We start from the raw sequence: 14,724 nt of genomic DNA on the forward strand, positions 1-14,724 counted from the left end.
CATTATCCTAAATGAGTTAACTCAGGAACAGAAAAATAAATGCCACGTGTTCTCACTTATATGTGGTGGCTAAACTGTGGCTGCATAAGTGGCACACAGAATGAATGGTAGAATGGACACTGGAGAGTGATATGGAGGGAAGAGTGGGAGGCACGTTAGGGCTGGAAAATTACCTCTGGGAGGTAATTACACCAGCAGGGTGACGGGTACCCCGAAAGCCCAGACTCCACCCCTAAACAATATACATTTACGTGCTACAAAATTTAACTTGTACTCCCTAAACCTACTGAAATTTTTAAAAAATGCTTAATCCTCATAGGTAATGAGTTTTGCAGGAATACAGAAATAACTAAAACAAATACAGTATATTTTATTTTTGATACAAATATACAAATCTTCCCAGTGGTCATGAATCAGTTTCCCTTACAACTGACAACACTATTTAATTTAATTATTAATTGTATTAAATTTATTTTAATAAACTTTTATTTAATATTAAGTGTTTCATTCGTCTGTCGGGTATCATTTTGTATTCTAACCACGCTGCTTTTTAATTCAATCCGAGAATTTCTGCGTTTTGATTGGTGTGTGTAGACCACTCGGGGAGTGCTCCCTCTAAAACTTTTTCCCTCCTTGACCTCAGGTCACTTCCTCACACGCAAACACTGACATGAAAACTCAGGGAGACCCTCTACAGATCTCTGAAGTTATCTGGCGCTTCCTTAGCCCAGTATTCTGGTCTTTAAGCTTTTGTCGCCTCGACCTACCCAATTTCTAGCTCTATCTCCTCAATGCAGGGAGGCTGCTACCGCTCCAGGGTTCACCCTCCCTCCACTGCGCTGGCGACTGTAGAGCTCCCGTATTTGTTCCTTCTCCCTCGGGGATGCTTGTCCTTTGATGCCTGGTGCCTCCTTTCCTGGTTAAATGTTGTTTCATATATTGTGTTTTGTTTTTTATTGTTTAGGCAGAAAAGTAAATCCAGTTCCCAGTTACTACCAAAGGGCTCCCACTTTGATTTCTGATAGGCAAATTTAGACGAGGGTCTCTACTGGGAAAGCCTGGTTTTCGGGCAGTTGACGGACCCGGAGCCCTTGGCCGCCTTCAGCTAATCCTGACGCATCCCATTACCAGACCCCGTGCCCTTCTGCTCCCAAGTCAGAGGCCTGGATCCGGGAATAGCTTCTCAGCACGTCTCCGGGTCCTTTTCACGCCCTTAGGAGCAGGTGGACAGGCAGCCAAGACACTCTGGGGAGGAGCTGCGTCCTGGAGCGCAGGAGGAGACACCTGTGCAAACCCAGTACCACCTACAGATCCCTTGCCCTTGGCGACCATTTGGTTATCGCCTTCCGGTTATGCTATTTTAAAAGCTCAATGCTACTCACTACCATTGCATGCTGTACTTAAACTGCCTTAGAGAAAAGCCGCGAGCATCTCAGCTTCCTGTGACTTCTTCCTTCCCCCTATATGGCCCTCCCCTCACATTCGGAGTCCAGGAAAAACAGAACATGAGGTCCCTGGGCCCACGCAACTGTCAGGGCTCAGAACACCAGACGCCAAAGAATCGCGCCAGGTGCACTGAGAACTTTGAACTGCAGTGAAGCTGGAAGGCCTCAGATGCCGAGTCCTTCTGACCTTGTCCCGTCCTCTGTCCCCTTCTCCTCCTTCTCCCCCGAGATAAGTCACAGAAACTTATCATAGGAGTTGGACTCCTCTTCCCGAAAGAAAACCATAAACCCCAGAAAAATCACTCTGCCTCTTTTCTCTTCTGCCCTGAAGACACTCTGAGTTGAGCCATTACTCAGTGGGAAGGAAGGCTGCCCAGGAGCCCAAGAAGAGCCTGGACAGACTGCTGGGTTCCCCCACTCCCTCCATTACCATCAGATCCAACCCTTTGGCCCCACCACATTTCTACATGGCTATGTTGCTTTCATCAAATCTAAGTATAAAAAACAGGCAGTTTTTTCTGGGGCTTTGGTGTCTTCATTTCTGAAGCCTCCTGGGTCACATAAAATGGTGATTAATTAATTATGCTTTTCTCTTGTTAACCTGTCTTTCATTATAAGAGCGTCAGCCGCACCCCTTATGGTGGGTGAGGAAAGAGATCACGCATTTCTACCCTCACCTAGCCTCTACATACCACCACGTAGGTTTCACAAGAGGCCTCAACACACATCTGCAGAGACAAAGGACCATATCTCTTTGGCCTGATCACACATCCTCACAGCAGCCACAGCGAGAACCACTGGAACTCAACTGGACTTCAAATGATCCATCAAACAGAATACCTTGGATCTTAAAAGTAGCCCCGTGCACTTGTGTAGGGAATTCTGTGTCCCTGGAGAACCAGGAAAGAGTATGGAAGTGAAGGAAGTGGGAGAGAGAGGGAGGAAGTTAGAAACACCTGTGTGGGTGCCCTGGCCACAGGAGTTCAGGGACAGTGCATCAACCAGCAGGCACAGAGCCAGGGTAGGGGCTCCAATAACCTAGCTCTAAAGGTGATGCTGCTCCGTTGCAAATCTCTCATTAAGGAGCATTTTTTAAACTATTGAAATGTATTTTTTAAACTATTTAAATACTTCTTTGAGAAACTATTCTCTGTAACATACATTGGTTGGAAAAATCAAACTCATAAATTTAGTGACAACAAATAATTTCTGCCTAAAATTACAAAAACTGCAGCACAAAAAAATTTTCCTCCCTAGTGGTCAAGTGGCTTCTGGCACACAGGCAAGCTCCAAAAACAAAGAAGTCTCTGGGAGCAGATCACAGAAAGCAGAATAAAATAAAGTGTTCTTCATCAGAAACAAGACGTTGGAACTCTGTTCTAAACATAAGAGATACCATTGTGTTTGTGTGCAATGTATACTTCCAAGAAGTTTGATTGCTGTGACTGGGCTTGTACATCCAGCCAATGCCCTCACACACGTGAGCAGAGATTTCTGTCATAGGGAAGGTAAAGAAATCCTGTATGACAAAGGTGAGCTTCAATTCCCTTCACTTCACACATTTGATTCAACTTAACTAGCAATACAGGTTTGTTAGGTAGAAATAAAAGGAAATGGAAAACAGATGGAAATCTGACCATACCATGCTAATAATTCCTTACTAGATCTTTACACATTTGCAGCTGAATAAAAGGCATTTTATTAGGTTTTCAGGAAATAAGCACTTTTTATTTTGGAGAAATAATCGGGAAAACGTTTTTATCATATAACAAGACCTTTTATTGCCTTGGGTCAATAACAAAATTTAGAGTTTGTTTAAATGTTTCTCTTACTACACTCTTAAATAAATTTCACAAACCAAATGGAAGCAGCCTCCTTAACCAATGACAAAGGAAAAAGTATCATATCCGAAAAGAACATGGAAAAGTTAAAAAATGTAATATGATTCTTGCCATGTATTACAATAACAGCAAAAGAAAGAAACCAGATTTGACTTAAAGTCATGAAATCAGCAAAAACTGGTATTTTACATAGAAAACTTACTTTCTATCTTCAGAGGGTAAAAAGAGAGAGAATGATTGGAAATTATCTTTAAACTCCAGATGGACATGCAAATTGCTTACATCAGACATAAATTCTTGCTGAAATTTAAATAAATCTTGCCAGAAAATTGGCAGAGTGGGAACATTAGAACAAAATATGTAAAATACTATGTGTTTGACTTGTCCAGGAATTTGGGCTTTTTCTGAGACTCAAAAAGATGTGGGCCTAAAAATGTATGACAAGGTGGTGACCAGGTCTACTCACACAGAGGTGGGACTGTGCAAGGTGTCGTGAGAGGGAATGATTACTTCAAACTACTTGAGAACCAGGTGTGAGATTGTACATTGCTAGCGGGAATGAAAATTAGGATAGCCATTAGGGAAAACTGTATGGAGGATCCTCAGAAAAGTAAAAATATAACTACCATACAAGGTAGCAATCCTGCTTCTGGATATTAACCTAAGATCTGAAATCTGTTTGTCAAAGTGGTAAGTGCACGCCCATGTTCATTGCAACACTATTCACAAATAGCCAAGTTATGGAGTCAACCTAAGTGTCCATCAACAGAAGAATGGATAAAGAAAATGTGGTATATATACACAATGGAACACCACTCTGCTATTAAAAAAAAAAAGGAGACTCTGTCATTTGCAAGAACGTGGACGGAACTGGAGAATATTATGCTAAGTGAAATAAACCAGGCGCAGACAGACAAATACCACATGTTCTCACTTAATGCATAGACTCTAAACCAGGAGTCCTCAAACTTTTTAAACAGGGGGCCAGTTCACTGTCCCTCGGACCATTGGAGGGCCAGACTATAGTTAAAAAAAAAAAAAACTATGAACAAATTCCTATGCACACTGCACATATCTTATTTTGAAGTAAAAAAACAAAACGGGAACAAATACAATCACACCACCTCCCGTGGCCCATGGGCCGTAGTTTGAGGACCCCTGTCTAAACAATCAAAATCAAAGAAGCAGAGAGAAGAATGGTGCTTACAGAGCTAAAGGGTAGGGGAGATGTGGAGGTGACGGTCAAAGGGTACAAATTCTCAGGCAGGAGAAAAACTTTTTTTTCAGACCAATTACCTACTGAGCAGTGTAGTGACACTTGTCAGTAATGTATTGTACATTTCAAACTTGATGAGTAAATTTCAGATGTTTTCACCACCAAAACTGATAAGTATTTGGGGTGATAGTTACGCTAGTTAATTTTTTTTTTTTTTTTTTTTTTTTGTGGTTTTTGGCCAGGGCTGGGTTTGAACCCGCCACCTCCGGCATATGGGACCGGCGCCCTACTCCTTGAGCCACAGGCGCCATCCGCTAGTTAATCTTTTTAACTATTCCATGTTGTATTCATAAATCATAACATCGCTTTGTATCCCACAAATATATGCAATTATAAGATAAAGAATAAAATGATGATGAGGGTCATCCTGGATTTTTAAAAATTCGGTGGTAAGTTAAAAATAGAAGAGTCAATCAAGTGTATTGGTTTAAGGAAGGAGAAATTTGTTTGAAAGATTTGGAAATCAATGGTTATGCTGAAGTAAGTCAAAATACACCAGGGGTCTTAAAGTTGCATAACAGAGCTCAGATGCCTTTCCAGTGCCATCCCCTTCCATATTCTGACACCCCACAATATTTCCCCCACAAGCAGATCAAAGTCTACCCCAAGAAAAGGCCACTCAAGCAACCTTGAAAGAGTAAATGGCTGCAAAATTGAGGCGTTTTTGTTAATTAATAGCTGCTTTTCTACATTCTGGCAAATATTTATGCTCTACATATTTAACTTTTTTTTTCTTTGAGACAGAGTCTCACTCCGTTGCCTTGAAAGAGTAAATGGCTGCAAAATTGAGGAGTTTTTGTTAATTAATAGCTGCTTTTCTACGTTCTGGCAAATATTTATGTTCTACAGATTTAACTTTTTTTTTTTCTTTGAGACAGAGTCTCACTCCGTTGCCTGGGCTACAGCAACAGGCAACTTTAAAAACAATATAGTCCCAACAATAAAAAAAAAGAAAAGAAAAAAATAGGAAATAAAAAAAAAAAGATTATTAGTAGGAGCATGAACAAATTGTATGATATGTTAAGTAAAAACTAAAAAGCTAACCAGGCACAGTGGTTTATGCCTTTAATCCTCACACCTTGGGAGGCCAAGGCAGGAGGATTGCTTGAGGCCAGGAGTTTGAGAACAGCATAGGCAAATAGAGAGGCACCCATTCTCTACAAAAAATTTTAAAAAAATTATCTGGGCATTGTGTCACGCAACTATAGTCCCAACTACTTGGGAGGCTGTGGTAGGAAGATTGCTTGAACCAGGGAGTTGAAGATCTGCACCACTGCACTCCAGCTTGGTGACAGAGCAAAACCCTGTATCTTTAAAAAAGAAAAAAAATACCTAGAACTAAAAAACTAAGGCAAAATATTGCAAAAAATAAAAATGGGTTTGTTTTTTTAAACTTTTTTGTTTGGGATTCATTGAGGGTACAAAGAAGTAGGTTACACTGATTGCATTTGTTAGATGAAGTCCCTCTTATAATTGTTTATTGTTTATGAGACAGAGTCTCACTCTGTTGCCCTGGTAGAGTGCTGTGGCATCAGCACAGCTCACAGCAACCTCCAACTCTTGGGCTCAAGAAATCCTGTTGCCTCAGCCTTCCGAGTAACAGGGACTTACAGATATGCACCACCACGCCAGGCTAATAGATTTTTCCATTTTTAGTAGAGACTGGGTCTCGCTCTTGCTCAGGCTGGTCTCAAATTCGTGAGCTCAAGCAGTCCTTCCACCTGAGCCACCTAGAGTGCTAGGATTACAGGTGTGAGTTGCTGGCACCCAGCCAACAAAGCTGTTTCAAATATTTAAGTTCATAAATGTTGGCTCGGCGCCTGTGGCTCAAGCGGCTAAGGCGCCAGCCACATACACCTGAGCTGGAGGGTTCCAATCCAATGACAAACAACAATGACGGCTGCAACCAAAAAATAGCCGGGCATTATGGCAGGTGCCTGTGGTCCCGGCTGCTTGGGAGGCTGAGGCAAGAGCATTGGGTGAGCCCAGGAGCTGGAGTTGCTGTGAGCTGTGATGCCGCAGCACTCTACCCAGGGCAACAGCTTGAGGCTCTGTCTCAAAAAAAACTAAAGTTCATAAATATTGTTTACAACCGTGGATGAATCAGATATTATAACTTTTATAGAGTGATAAAAGTTATAATATCAGTTAAATGGGGGATTTTTGTCTTTTGACAAACATTATTTATTTTTGTTATATTAAAAAATACAAAAAGTTGTAGCCTGGCTTATTGTACCCTCAATGAATCCCCAACAATAAAAAAATAATAATAATAAAAAAAAACAATATAGTCCTCTTTCTGCTCAAGATACTATACAGAGATCACATGCATTCTCTTACATGAAACAATCGAGAAACCAGACAAAATATTTCAAAGTAGTTATAAAAACACTGGACATCAAACAACAAATGACGGTGATTCCTAAAAAAGATAGGAAATGAATGAGCCCTGGGATTGCTCCAACTTGCTGCGTTGGGAGAGTCTCCAGGTGCAGGAAGAGGAAGCTTCTGGAGTTGAGGAAATGGAACTGAGACTCTGGGGAGACTAGAGTTGGCAGCATGGAATCCTGGAGAAGAAAGAGTTGCTCAGAAAGGGGAACCCAGGTACCTGCAGACGCTGCTCCTCAGATATGCAGCAGAATAGTAATCAAACAATCTAGTCCAGGGGGAAGAGCACCAACGTCCTCTCAGAGCCAGGAATAAAATTCATGGAGCATCAGAAGTACTCAGATGGGATTTGCCTCAGTTGTGGGGAAAAAACTCACCTTAGACCATCTGTTGCTCTGCCTCTCAAAACTTGAAAACCTCCCAGCAGGAAAATTGTTAAATCAGAGTGTGTGTACATTTTATATTTTGATAGACCCCTCCCTGTTGGCTTCTAAAAAGTCTTTCAGTTCATGTCGTCCGTGTTGCAGTTATCATCAAGGGATTTATCTATTTACTTCTCAATCAGATGGGTAAATGTTTATTCTTATGCCTCATCTCCCTTTTCTTTTTTCTTTTTCTTTTTTTTTTTTTTGAGACATAGTCTCACTGTGTCCCCCTTGGTAGAGTGCCATGGTGTCACAGCTCACAGCAACCTCCAACTTCTGGGCTTAGGTGATGCTATTGCCTCAGCCTCCCGAGTAGCTGGGACTACAGGCACCTGCCACAATGCCCAACTATTTTTTGTTGCAGTTTGTCTTGGGCTGGGTTCAAACCCACCACCCTTGGTACATGGGGCAGGAGCCGTACCCACTGAGCCACAGGTGCCGCTCTCATCTCCCTTTTCTTTTTTTTTGCAGTTTTTAGCCAGGGCCAGGTTTGAACCCACCACTTCTGGTAAATGGGGCCAGTGCCCTACCCTTTTCTTTATCCACTCTCTAACCTGACTTGGCTACTCCATGAATTGCTGACGATTGCCACCCTCAACTGGCAGCCCCGATGCTAGCTCAGTCCAATAGATATGCTCTAAACCTCTTCATTAACCACAAGTACACATCAGGATCCCAGTTCACAGAACGGCTACCCTCTCCAAGGGGCAGAATTCAGATTTCAATTGCTAATACTTTTCTCATTTCTCAAACAAAAGGCCATATGGTAAAAGCTCACCTAACTGATTTAAATTATTCTTTACCAATGGGCCCAGAATAAAATAATCTGACAAGAACCCATCTTTCACAGGCAAATAGTTTTGAAGCACTCAGGCTTAACAGCCTAGTTAGGGTTCAGCCCCAGTTTCAGCTGACTGTGCAAAGTAAGAATTTGTCTCTGCTCACTCTCAGAATGGTGGGCACAGAGGCATATAAGCCTTTTGCCTATAGTTCTACTATATATTGAATTTGCTATTGTCCTAGACCCATTCATGGAGATCAGTTTTTCATCACTCCAATCTCAAAATTTCTGTTATTAATATATACTTCTGTCATAGAAAATGTTGTAGCAAATGAAAATATACTTGGGGGTTGCTATAAAGCTTACAAAGCATTTTGCAAAATATCATCTTCCAATTTACTGTTAATTTGCAAATCAGATTTTCCTTCATTTACAATGAGAAATCCATATAACACTTAAGTAAATTACACCAGGTCACACGAATTTTCTGCTAAGAAAATTACAGGTTTCTGATTCTAAATTACAATTTTTTCCATGCATCCTAATGTACTCACATTGTGATCATGCTTTTATAAATTTACTTTTTATGCGTAGATCTCTTGCCTCAATCACATCATAAGATTAGAAAGCAGCTCTGTAGCAATTCTTGAAATCAAATAGTGAAAGTTCTCTGAGTTTATTCTTTTCTTTTTTTTTTTTTTTTTTTGGCCGGAGCTGGGTTTGAACCCACCACATCCGGTATATGGGGCCAGCGCCCTACTCCTTGAGCCACAGGAGCTGCCCTCAGAGTTTATTCTTTTCATGCAAGATTCTTTTGCCTGCTCTAAGTTTGTTCATTCTGTATAATGAGAAAAAAATAATGATACAAGACAGGAGATAACTGTTGATGACATGTCTGTGAGATTACCCACAATCAAGTAAAATTTGTTATTTTAAATTTTGTAGCAATTTGACAGTTGAAATTGCTATTTCATTATTTTAATAGCATCTCTTGATTACCTAGGCATTTTTCAGTTTTTTTGATTTTTCATCTTTCTTTATTGCAAAATTCTTTATGCATTATTATATTGTGCCTTTGTATTATCATTGCTTTCTCCTCAGGTGAGAAAGATCAGACCAACCCGGGATTCTCTCAAACGGTGCCAGAATCCAGACTGGCTGGGGCCATAGCACAGTACAGCAGGAAAACTGCATTGGCGAGGAAGCAGACAGAGGTGCAGGTGCAAACTGACATGTGAAAGATATTATATCACGTGAACAAGAAATTGCAGGTGGAGAATACCTGCAATGTGAAACAAAGCCAAAATCACAGAAACACAAACCTCCAAGAGGAATACAGAGGCTGGAATAAGGAAACACAGGTGACTTAAAAAGAGTGACAGAGGCCATTCAAAGGACTGACTATGACTCAAGTTGATTACGGCTAAGTTCAGACACAAAAAGGATCTCAGGTCATCAGGATAGAAATGAACAACTCCAACCTCAAGAAATGACTATAGCCGGGCAGCGCCTGTGGCTCAAAGGAGTAGGGGCACCGGCCCCATATACCAGAGGTGGCAGGTTCAAACCCAGCCCTGGCCAAAAACTGCCAAAAAAAAAAATGACTATAGCCAAGAACAGGTACCTAAGAATCATGCACAATTATAAATGCTCAAAAAGATCCAAGAGGCAAGAATGTGTGTACATCAATTTCCAGAACAAATTTTTTCAGCACAGCTAAATTTTATTCTAATACTTCTTATTTTGGCTGTTTCCAAGTACAGATTTTTTTTTGCCCTCAGACCCTAAATGGACAGCACACATTATGCGAATTGGACATAAGAAAGAGGGAAAGTGGAAGCTCAAATATTATATCAAAATTATGTGCTTGATTGAATAAATAACAATGAATAGAGTTCAGAAGAAGGACGTCTTCCTTTAATATAGGATAAAATGATGCATCAATAAACATACATCAGAAAATAAACTGCAATAAATCACAGAGAATTGGGACAAAGCAGAGGACCCCCCAAAAGTGATAAAGCTGTGAGAACAATTGTTATGAGAAATGGAAAAATAAATTGATTAGTATTAAGTAAGGGCACTGTTGAAGACTCGGATAAAAAAAGAATTTACAGATGAAAAATGGGGCCAATTATTGTGGCTTTGCAATATTCTCTAGAAGCATTGTTCATATCTTACAATGAAGAAAGTAAGAAAATTAGCGCCAAGCCCACATACATTTCATTCTCCAATTTTTTTAAGTCTTCTCTAACAAATGTGGCTATAAGTTCCTTGAGAGTGGGGACCCTATGATGTACACCTTCTCATGCTCCACAACTCCTGTCTCAGCACCATGAAAAACTGAATGCCTAATGTGTTCATATTAATGGATATTATATTGCTATCTATACCTCTTTAAATGCAGACTTGAATAATGTTGAAAATGCCCAATGTCACACAAGGTATATTTGCTAATGCCTACCACATGAACTGAAATATTTTTCCTAATCTAATTATATACCTTGTAGTCAAAATTTTCAAATCCAAACAGAATAAAATCCCTACAACATAAAATGTTCAGGCATGTATAAACACTCAAAACCAGTCAAAACGTGTAACAGGTGGAGGAGAGATACTAATTCCTATAGCCCATCACAAAATGGAAAAAAAATAAGAGATGAGTAGAGAGACCCAGAGATTGAACAAAGGAAACTCAAAAGAGAAAAGCCCAGCCTTTTTTTTTTTTTTTAAACCAGTCCATGAGCAGTTGCATGGGCCAAAGATTCTCTGATGGAGCTTGTCCTGCTGTGGTCCTGCCCCATAGATGACTAAATGACTCAGGTATTAAGACCAGCTACCAAGTTTTGCATAAAAAATTCCCAGATATTTCAAGTGGCCATTTTGGAATTGCAATGTTTTTGGATAACTTTGCTCCAGAAGTTTATTTAGAAAAATTGGCCAGAATTATCTCTGAAGTGAATGAATAGTAGTGAACAATTCAACAAGCTACTTAAAAATAGACAGTCATTTCTTCAGTATTTTGATTCAAACAGATTCTATAATTGATTGAAGTGTTTCAGCTTGTGGTATTTTTTCCACTCCCCCCTCCCCTACCCTTCTGTTGTCGGTGTTCTCCACCCAAACTGTAAGACATATTTGATTTGTGTGCAGAGTGGTTCAGCAGCTTCAAATGACTTTTTAAATACTGCTGAAGTTTCATGGAAGTTTTTTACCTACATTCAAAATTTTAGAAATTTTTGACCTTTTTGTGTCCCAGTGGGGCAGCTTTCCTAAATGAAGACATTGACTTTCAGAGAATACAGAGTATTCCTTGTTTTATCTGCATGGAAGTCTAAGGTGTTGGAGCAGGGCGGTACTGAGATGGCGCCGTGTGTCTCCGTATATGCTGATGTCTAAGAATGTTCTTTAGATGTACAATTTTCTTTCCATTTTTGCTTTTTAACTCAAAAATTGGATATTTCATCTGGAGTGGGTAAGTACAATGACAGTATATGGGATAGTAAAGAATTTGATCTTAAATCTAAGGAACTTGGTTAATTCTGCAGAAAGCCACATGAAAACTTTAAAGCAGAAGTGTGGGTAGGTGACTGGAAGTGACTTTACACCCAATAGTCACTGGCCACGCGTCTAGAAAGAACTTGGGTTTTATTTTAGAGGATATAACATTTAGAACAACTGGAAGACAAAGATTATAGAGAAAAAACCAACACCTTTCTGTTCAGTCTTGTTGAACTTGGATGTGCCATGAGATGTTGAAGCCTGTTTCTCTGAGTGGGAAAGACTGGTCTTAAAAGACCCAGCACAACTTCGCTCCAGACCAGCTTAATTTTCCCACTCTACTATCATTAACAAATCCGTTACTGAATTTTGAGAAGCATTCTGAAAACTTTTCAGAAACAGAAAAATGTTAGGATGTGAATCAACAACACAACTCTGCAGATGGCTTTGGTTCTGGTGTTGGATGTCCTAATGGAGGTAACTTTGGGAAGGAAAGAGAAATGTATCACAGTTCCCAGCAACCTCCAGCTCTTGGGCTTAGGTGATTCTCTTGCCTCAGCCTCCTGAGTAGCTGGGACTGCAGGAACCCACCAGAACACCTGGCTATTTTTTCTGGCAGTTTGGCTGGGGCCGGGTTCAAACCCGCCACCCTCGGTATATGGGGCCAACGCCCTACCCACTGAGTCACAGGTGCCACCCAACAAAATTCTCTCTTAAAATATCCAGGTCTTAAGAAAAAAGGCCACTTACACTGTTTTCTTGCAGAGTTATATCTTTTTTTGAACAATAGAAATACTCAGGTTCACTTGCCAGTCCCCTGAGGCCCTCTAAAACAAAACAAACAAAAAAGAAAATTGTAGCATGTTGGCTAAAACTGGAACAAAGTACACTAAAACATTAATTTCCTGAGTTCAACTGTTGCTCTAATCACCTTTTAAAACATAAATTGTCCTCCAGACATTTGTAATGCAATAAGTGTTACAGTAATGTCTTGCCACATTTTCTTCCAAATTTTAAGAGTTGATTTTCAAGTGTGTTGTTTGGGTATATTGTCAGACCAGGAATTTAGAGTTGATAGGGGAGGGTGTTATGGGAAAACTTACTTTGACAAATTATCATACATGCAGAGAAATTGATCACATCAACTGAGATCTTTCCATAACTTGAAAAATAAATTGGATTTCTGAGAGGTACAGAAGAAGAAGAGAGGAGAGGATTAGTATCCCAAGGAAAGAAAAAATGGGAAGTAGAAAGACCATCTGGCACCTGTTATTGTAATAGTGTGGTCTCTCACCAAAGAGATAGAGCTTTAGGATAAAAAGAATGAAATTAAATATCTTGAGTGGATTCTGACAAGAACCACAGGACTCAAAGCCAATCCAACTAAATGACAGAGTATCAAATTCATCACACAGACAAGAATACTTTCTGTTGTCTAATTTAAACTACCTATCACCTTTTCTTATTGAAAACACACTCCGGTTGGGAATTATTCACACTGGCATATTATGTAAGGCACAGATATATAAAGAATGCACTAATAAAGTTCATGAAGAGAGCACATTCAACCTACTTGAGAAATAAACTAGAGTCAAACTCTGCAAATGAACTTTCCATATTGATAATTTGCCTATACCACACTTGTTTGAGGTAACATCGTGTACAGTTTGAGGTAACATTGTGTACAGCCATTGTGTTTCACATGCCATCTGTTCTTGGCCATAGTAACTACTGAAATGAAACATAATGAATAAGAAAGTTGTGAAAAGCATTTCAACTTTACTCAGCTCCACAAAACCTTCGTTCCACCTCATGCAGGGTCTCTTAAGCAAACTATCTTAATGTAAGCGGAAGGCAGAAAATGAAGATATACGAGATCAGTGCATAAAATTGGGATGGCAAGGAGTTACCCTATTTTGTATCAAGTTGTTATTACAGAAGTTTAATACGTTATGAAGTCACTTTTAGTGAAATGTGTTACAAGAATACTAATAACTATACTGCTATACTTTTTAAATGCCATGATATTTATAAGCAACACATAGGATATTTTTATGATGAATTGGCTATATTCAAAGTCAAGTACAGAAAATCGGAACCCATTTTCTAAGATAGTTGTTAATGAATCCTTTCCTTGCTCCTTCTAATACTCTGTACAAGTAGCTCATATATTTCCTTCTCCATAGATCTACTTCTTTGGTAAACAATAGCAATTATTATCACAGTGATTTTTCAACCCTGACTTTGCCTCAAATTCACCTGCAAAACTTTTTTTAAATATTGGTGTTGGACCTTCACCCTCCAATACTCTGATTTTGTGGAACTCAGGTGGATCTTGGGAATAGTCATACATTTTTCCACAGGAGATTCTGAGGCACTGCTAGAAACAAGAACTCCTATCTCCATTTCACCCTGAATAGTCTGTATCTACTGTCTAAGTTAAAAGCAGCAGAATCCAAATGGTTTATGTGGATATCATTTTAGTTCCAGGAATGAGTCCAATTGGCACTATTTAGTAATTGGTGGGTTGGCATAAACACAGCCCCTCCCAAATCTCTTTTGACTTGGTTGACAATGAGGTCTCAGTGGAAAGATTTGATGTTTGAGCCACTCAGCCAATACAGGTTGATCACCAGCCTTCTCAATATTATTGACAGAACTAGCAGCTTCTAAATATTTGAGAAATTCACTGACAAAGGACATGAAGAGAACAGTTAAGCCCTCCTCCCCAGAGTCTTGTTTTTGAGGAGATTATACTTGTCTTTCTTCTCTGAAAACAGAGTGACTATTTCACCAAAACTAGTGTGTTTCCTTTTTAAAGATGACACAAAAATATGTCATCTTTTTTTGATACCCCTTTTCCTTTGAAAACCAGGAAACTTAGACCAAATTCATTGCTCAACTTTATTTTTTTTTATTAAATCATAGCTGTGTACATTAATGCAATCATGGGTTACAATGTGCTGGTTTTATATTTGAAACATTTTCATCAAACCGGTTAACATAGCCTTCACCGCATTTTCTTAGTTATTGTGTTAAGACATTTATATTCTACACCCACGGCTCA

This window comes from Nycticebus coucang, chromosome 1 (genome assembly GCF_027406575.1).
Source record: "Nycticebus coucang isolate mNycCou1 chromosome 1, mNycCou1.pri, whole genome shotgun sequence".
Classification (NCBI taxonomy): Eukaryota; Metazoa; Chordata; class Mammalia; order Primates; family Lorisidae; genus Nycticebus; species Nycticebus coucang.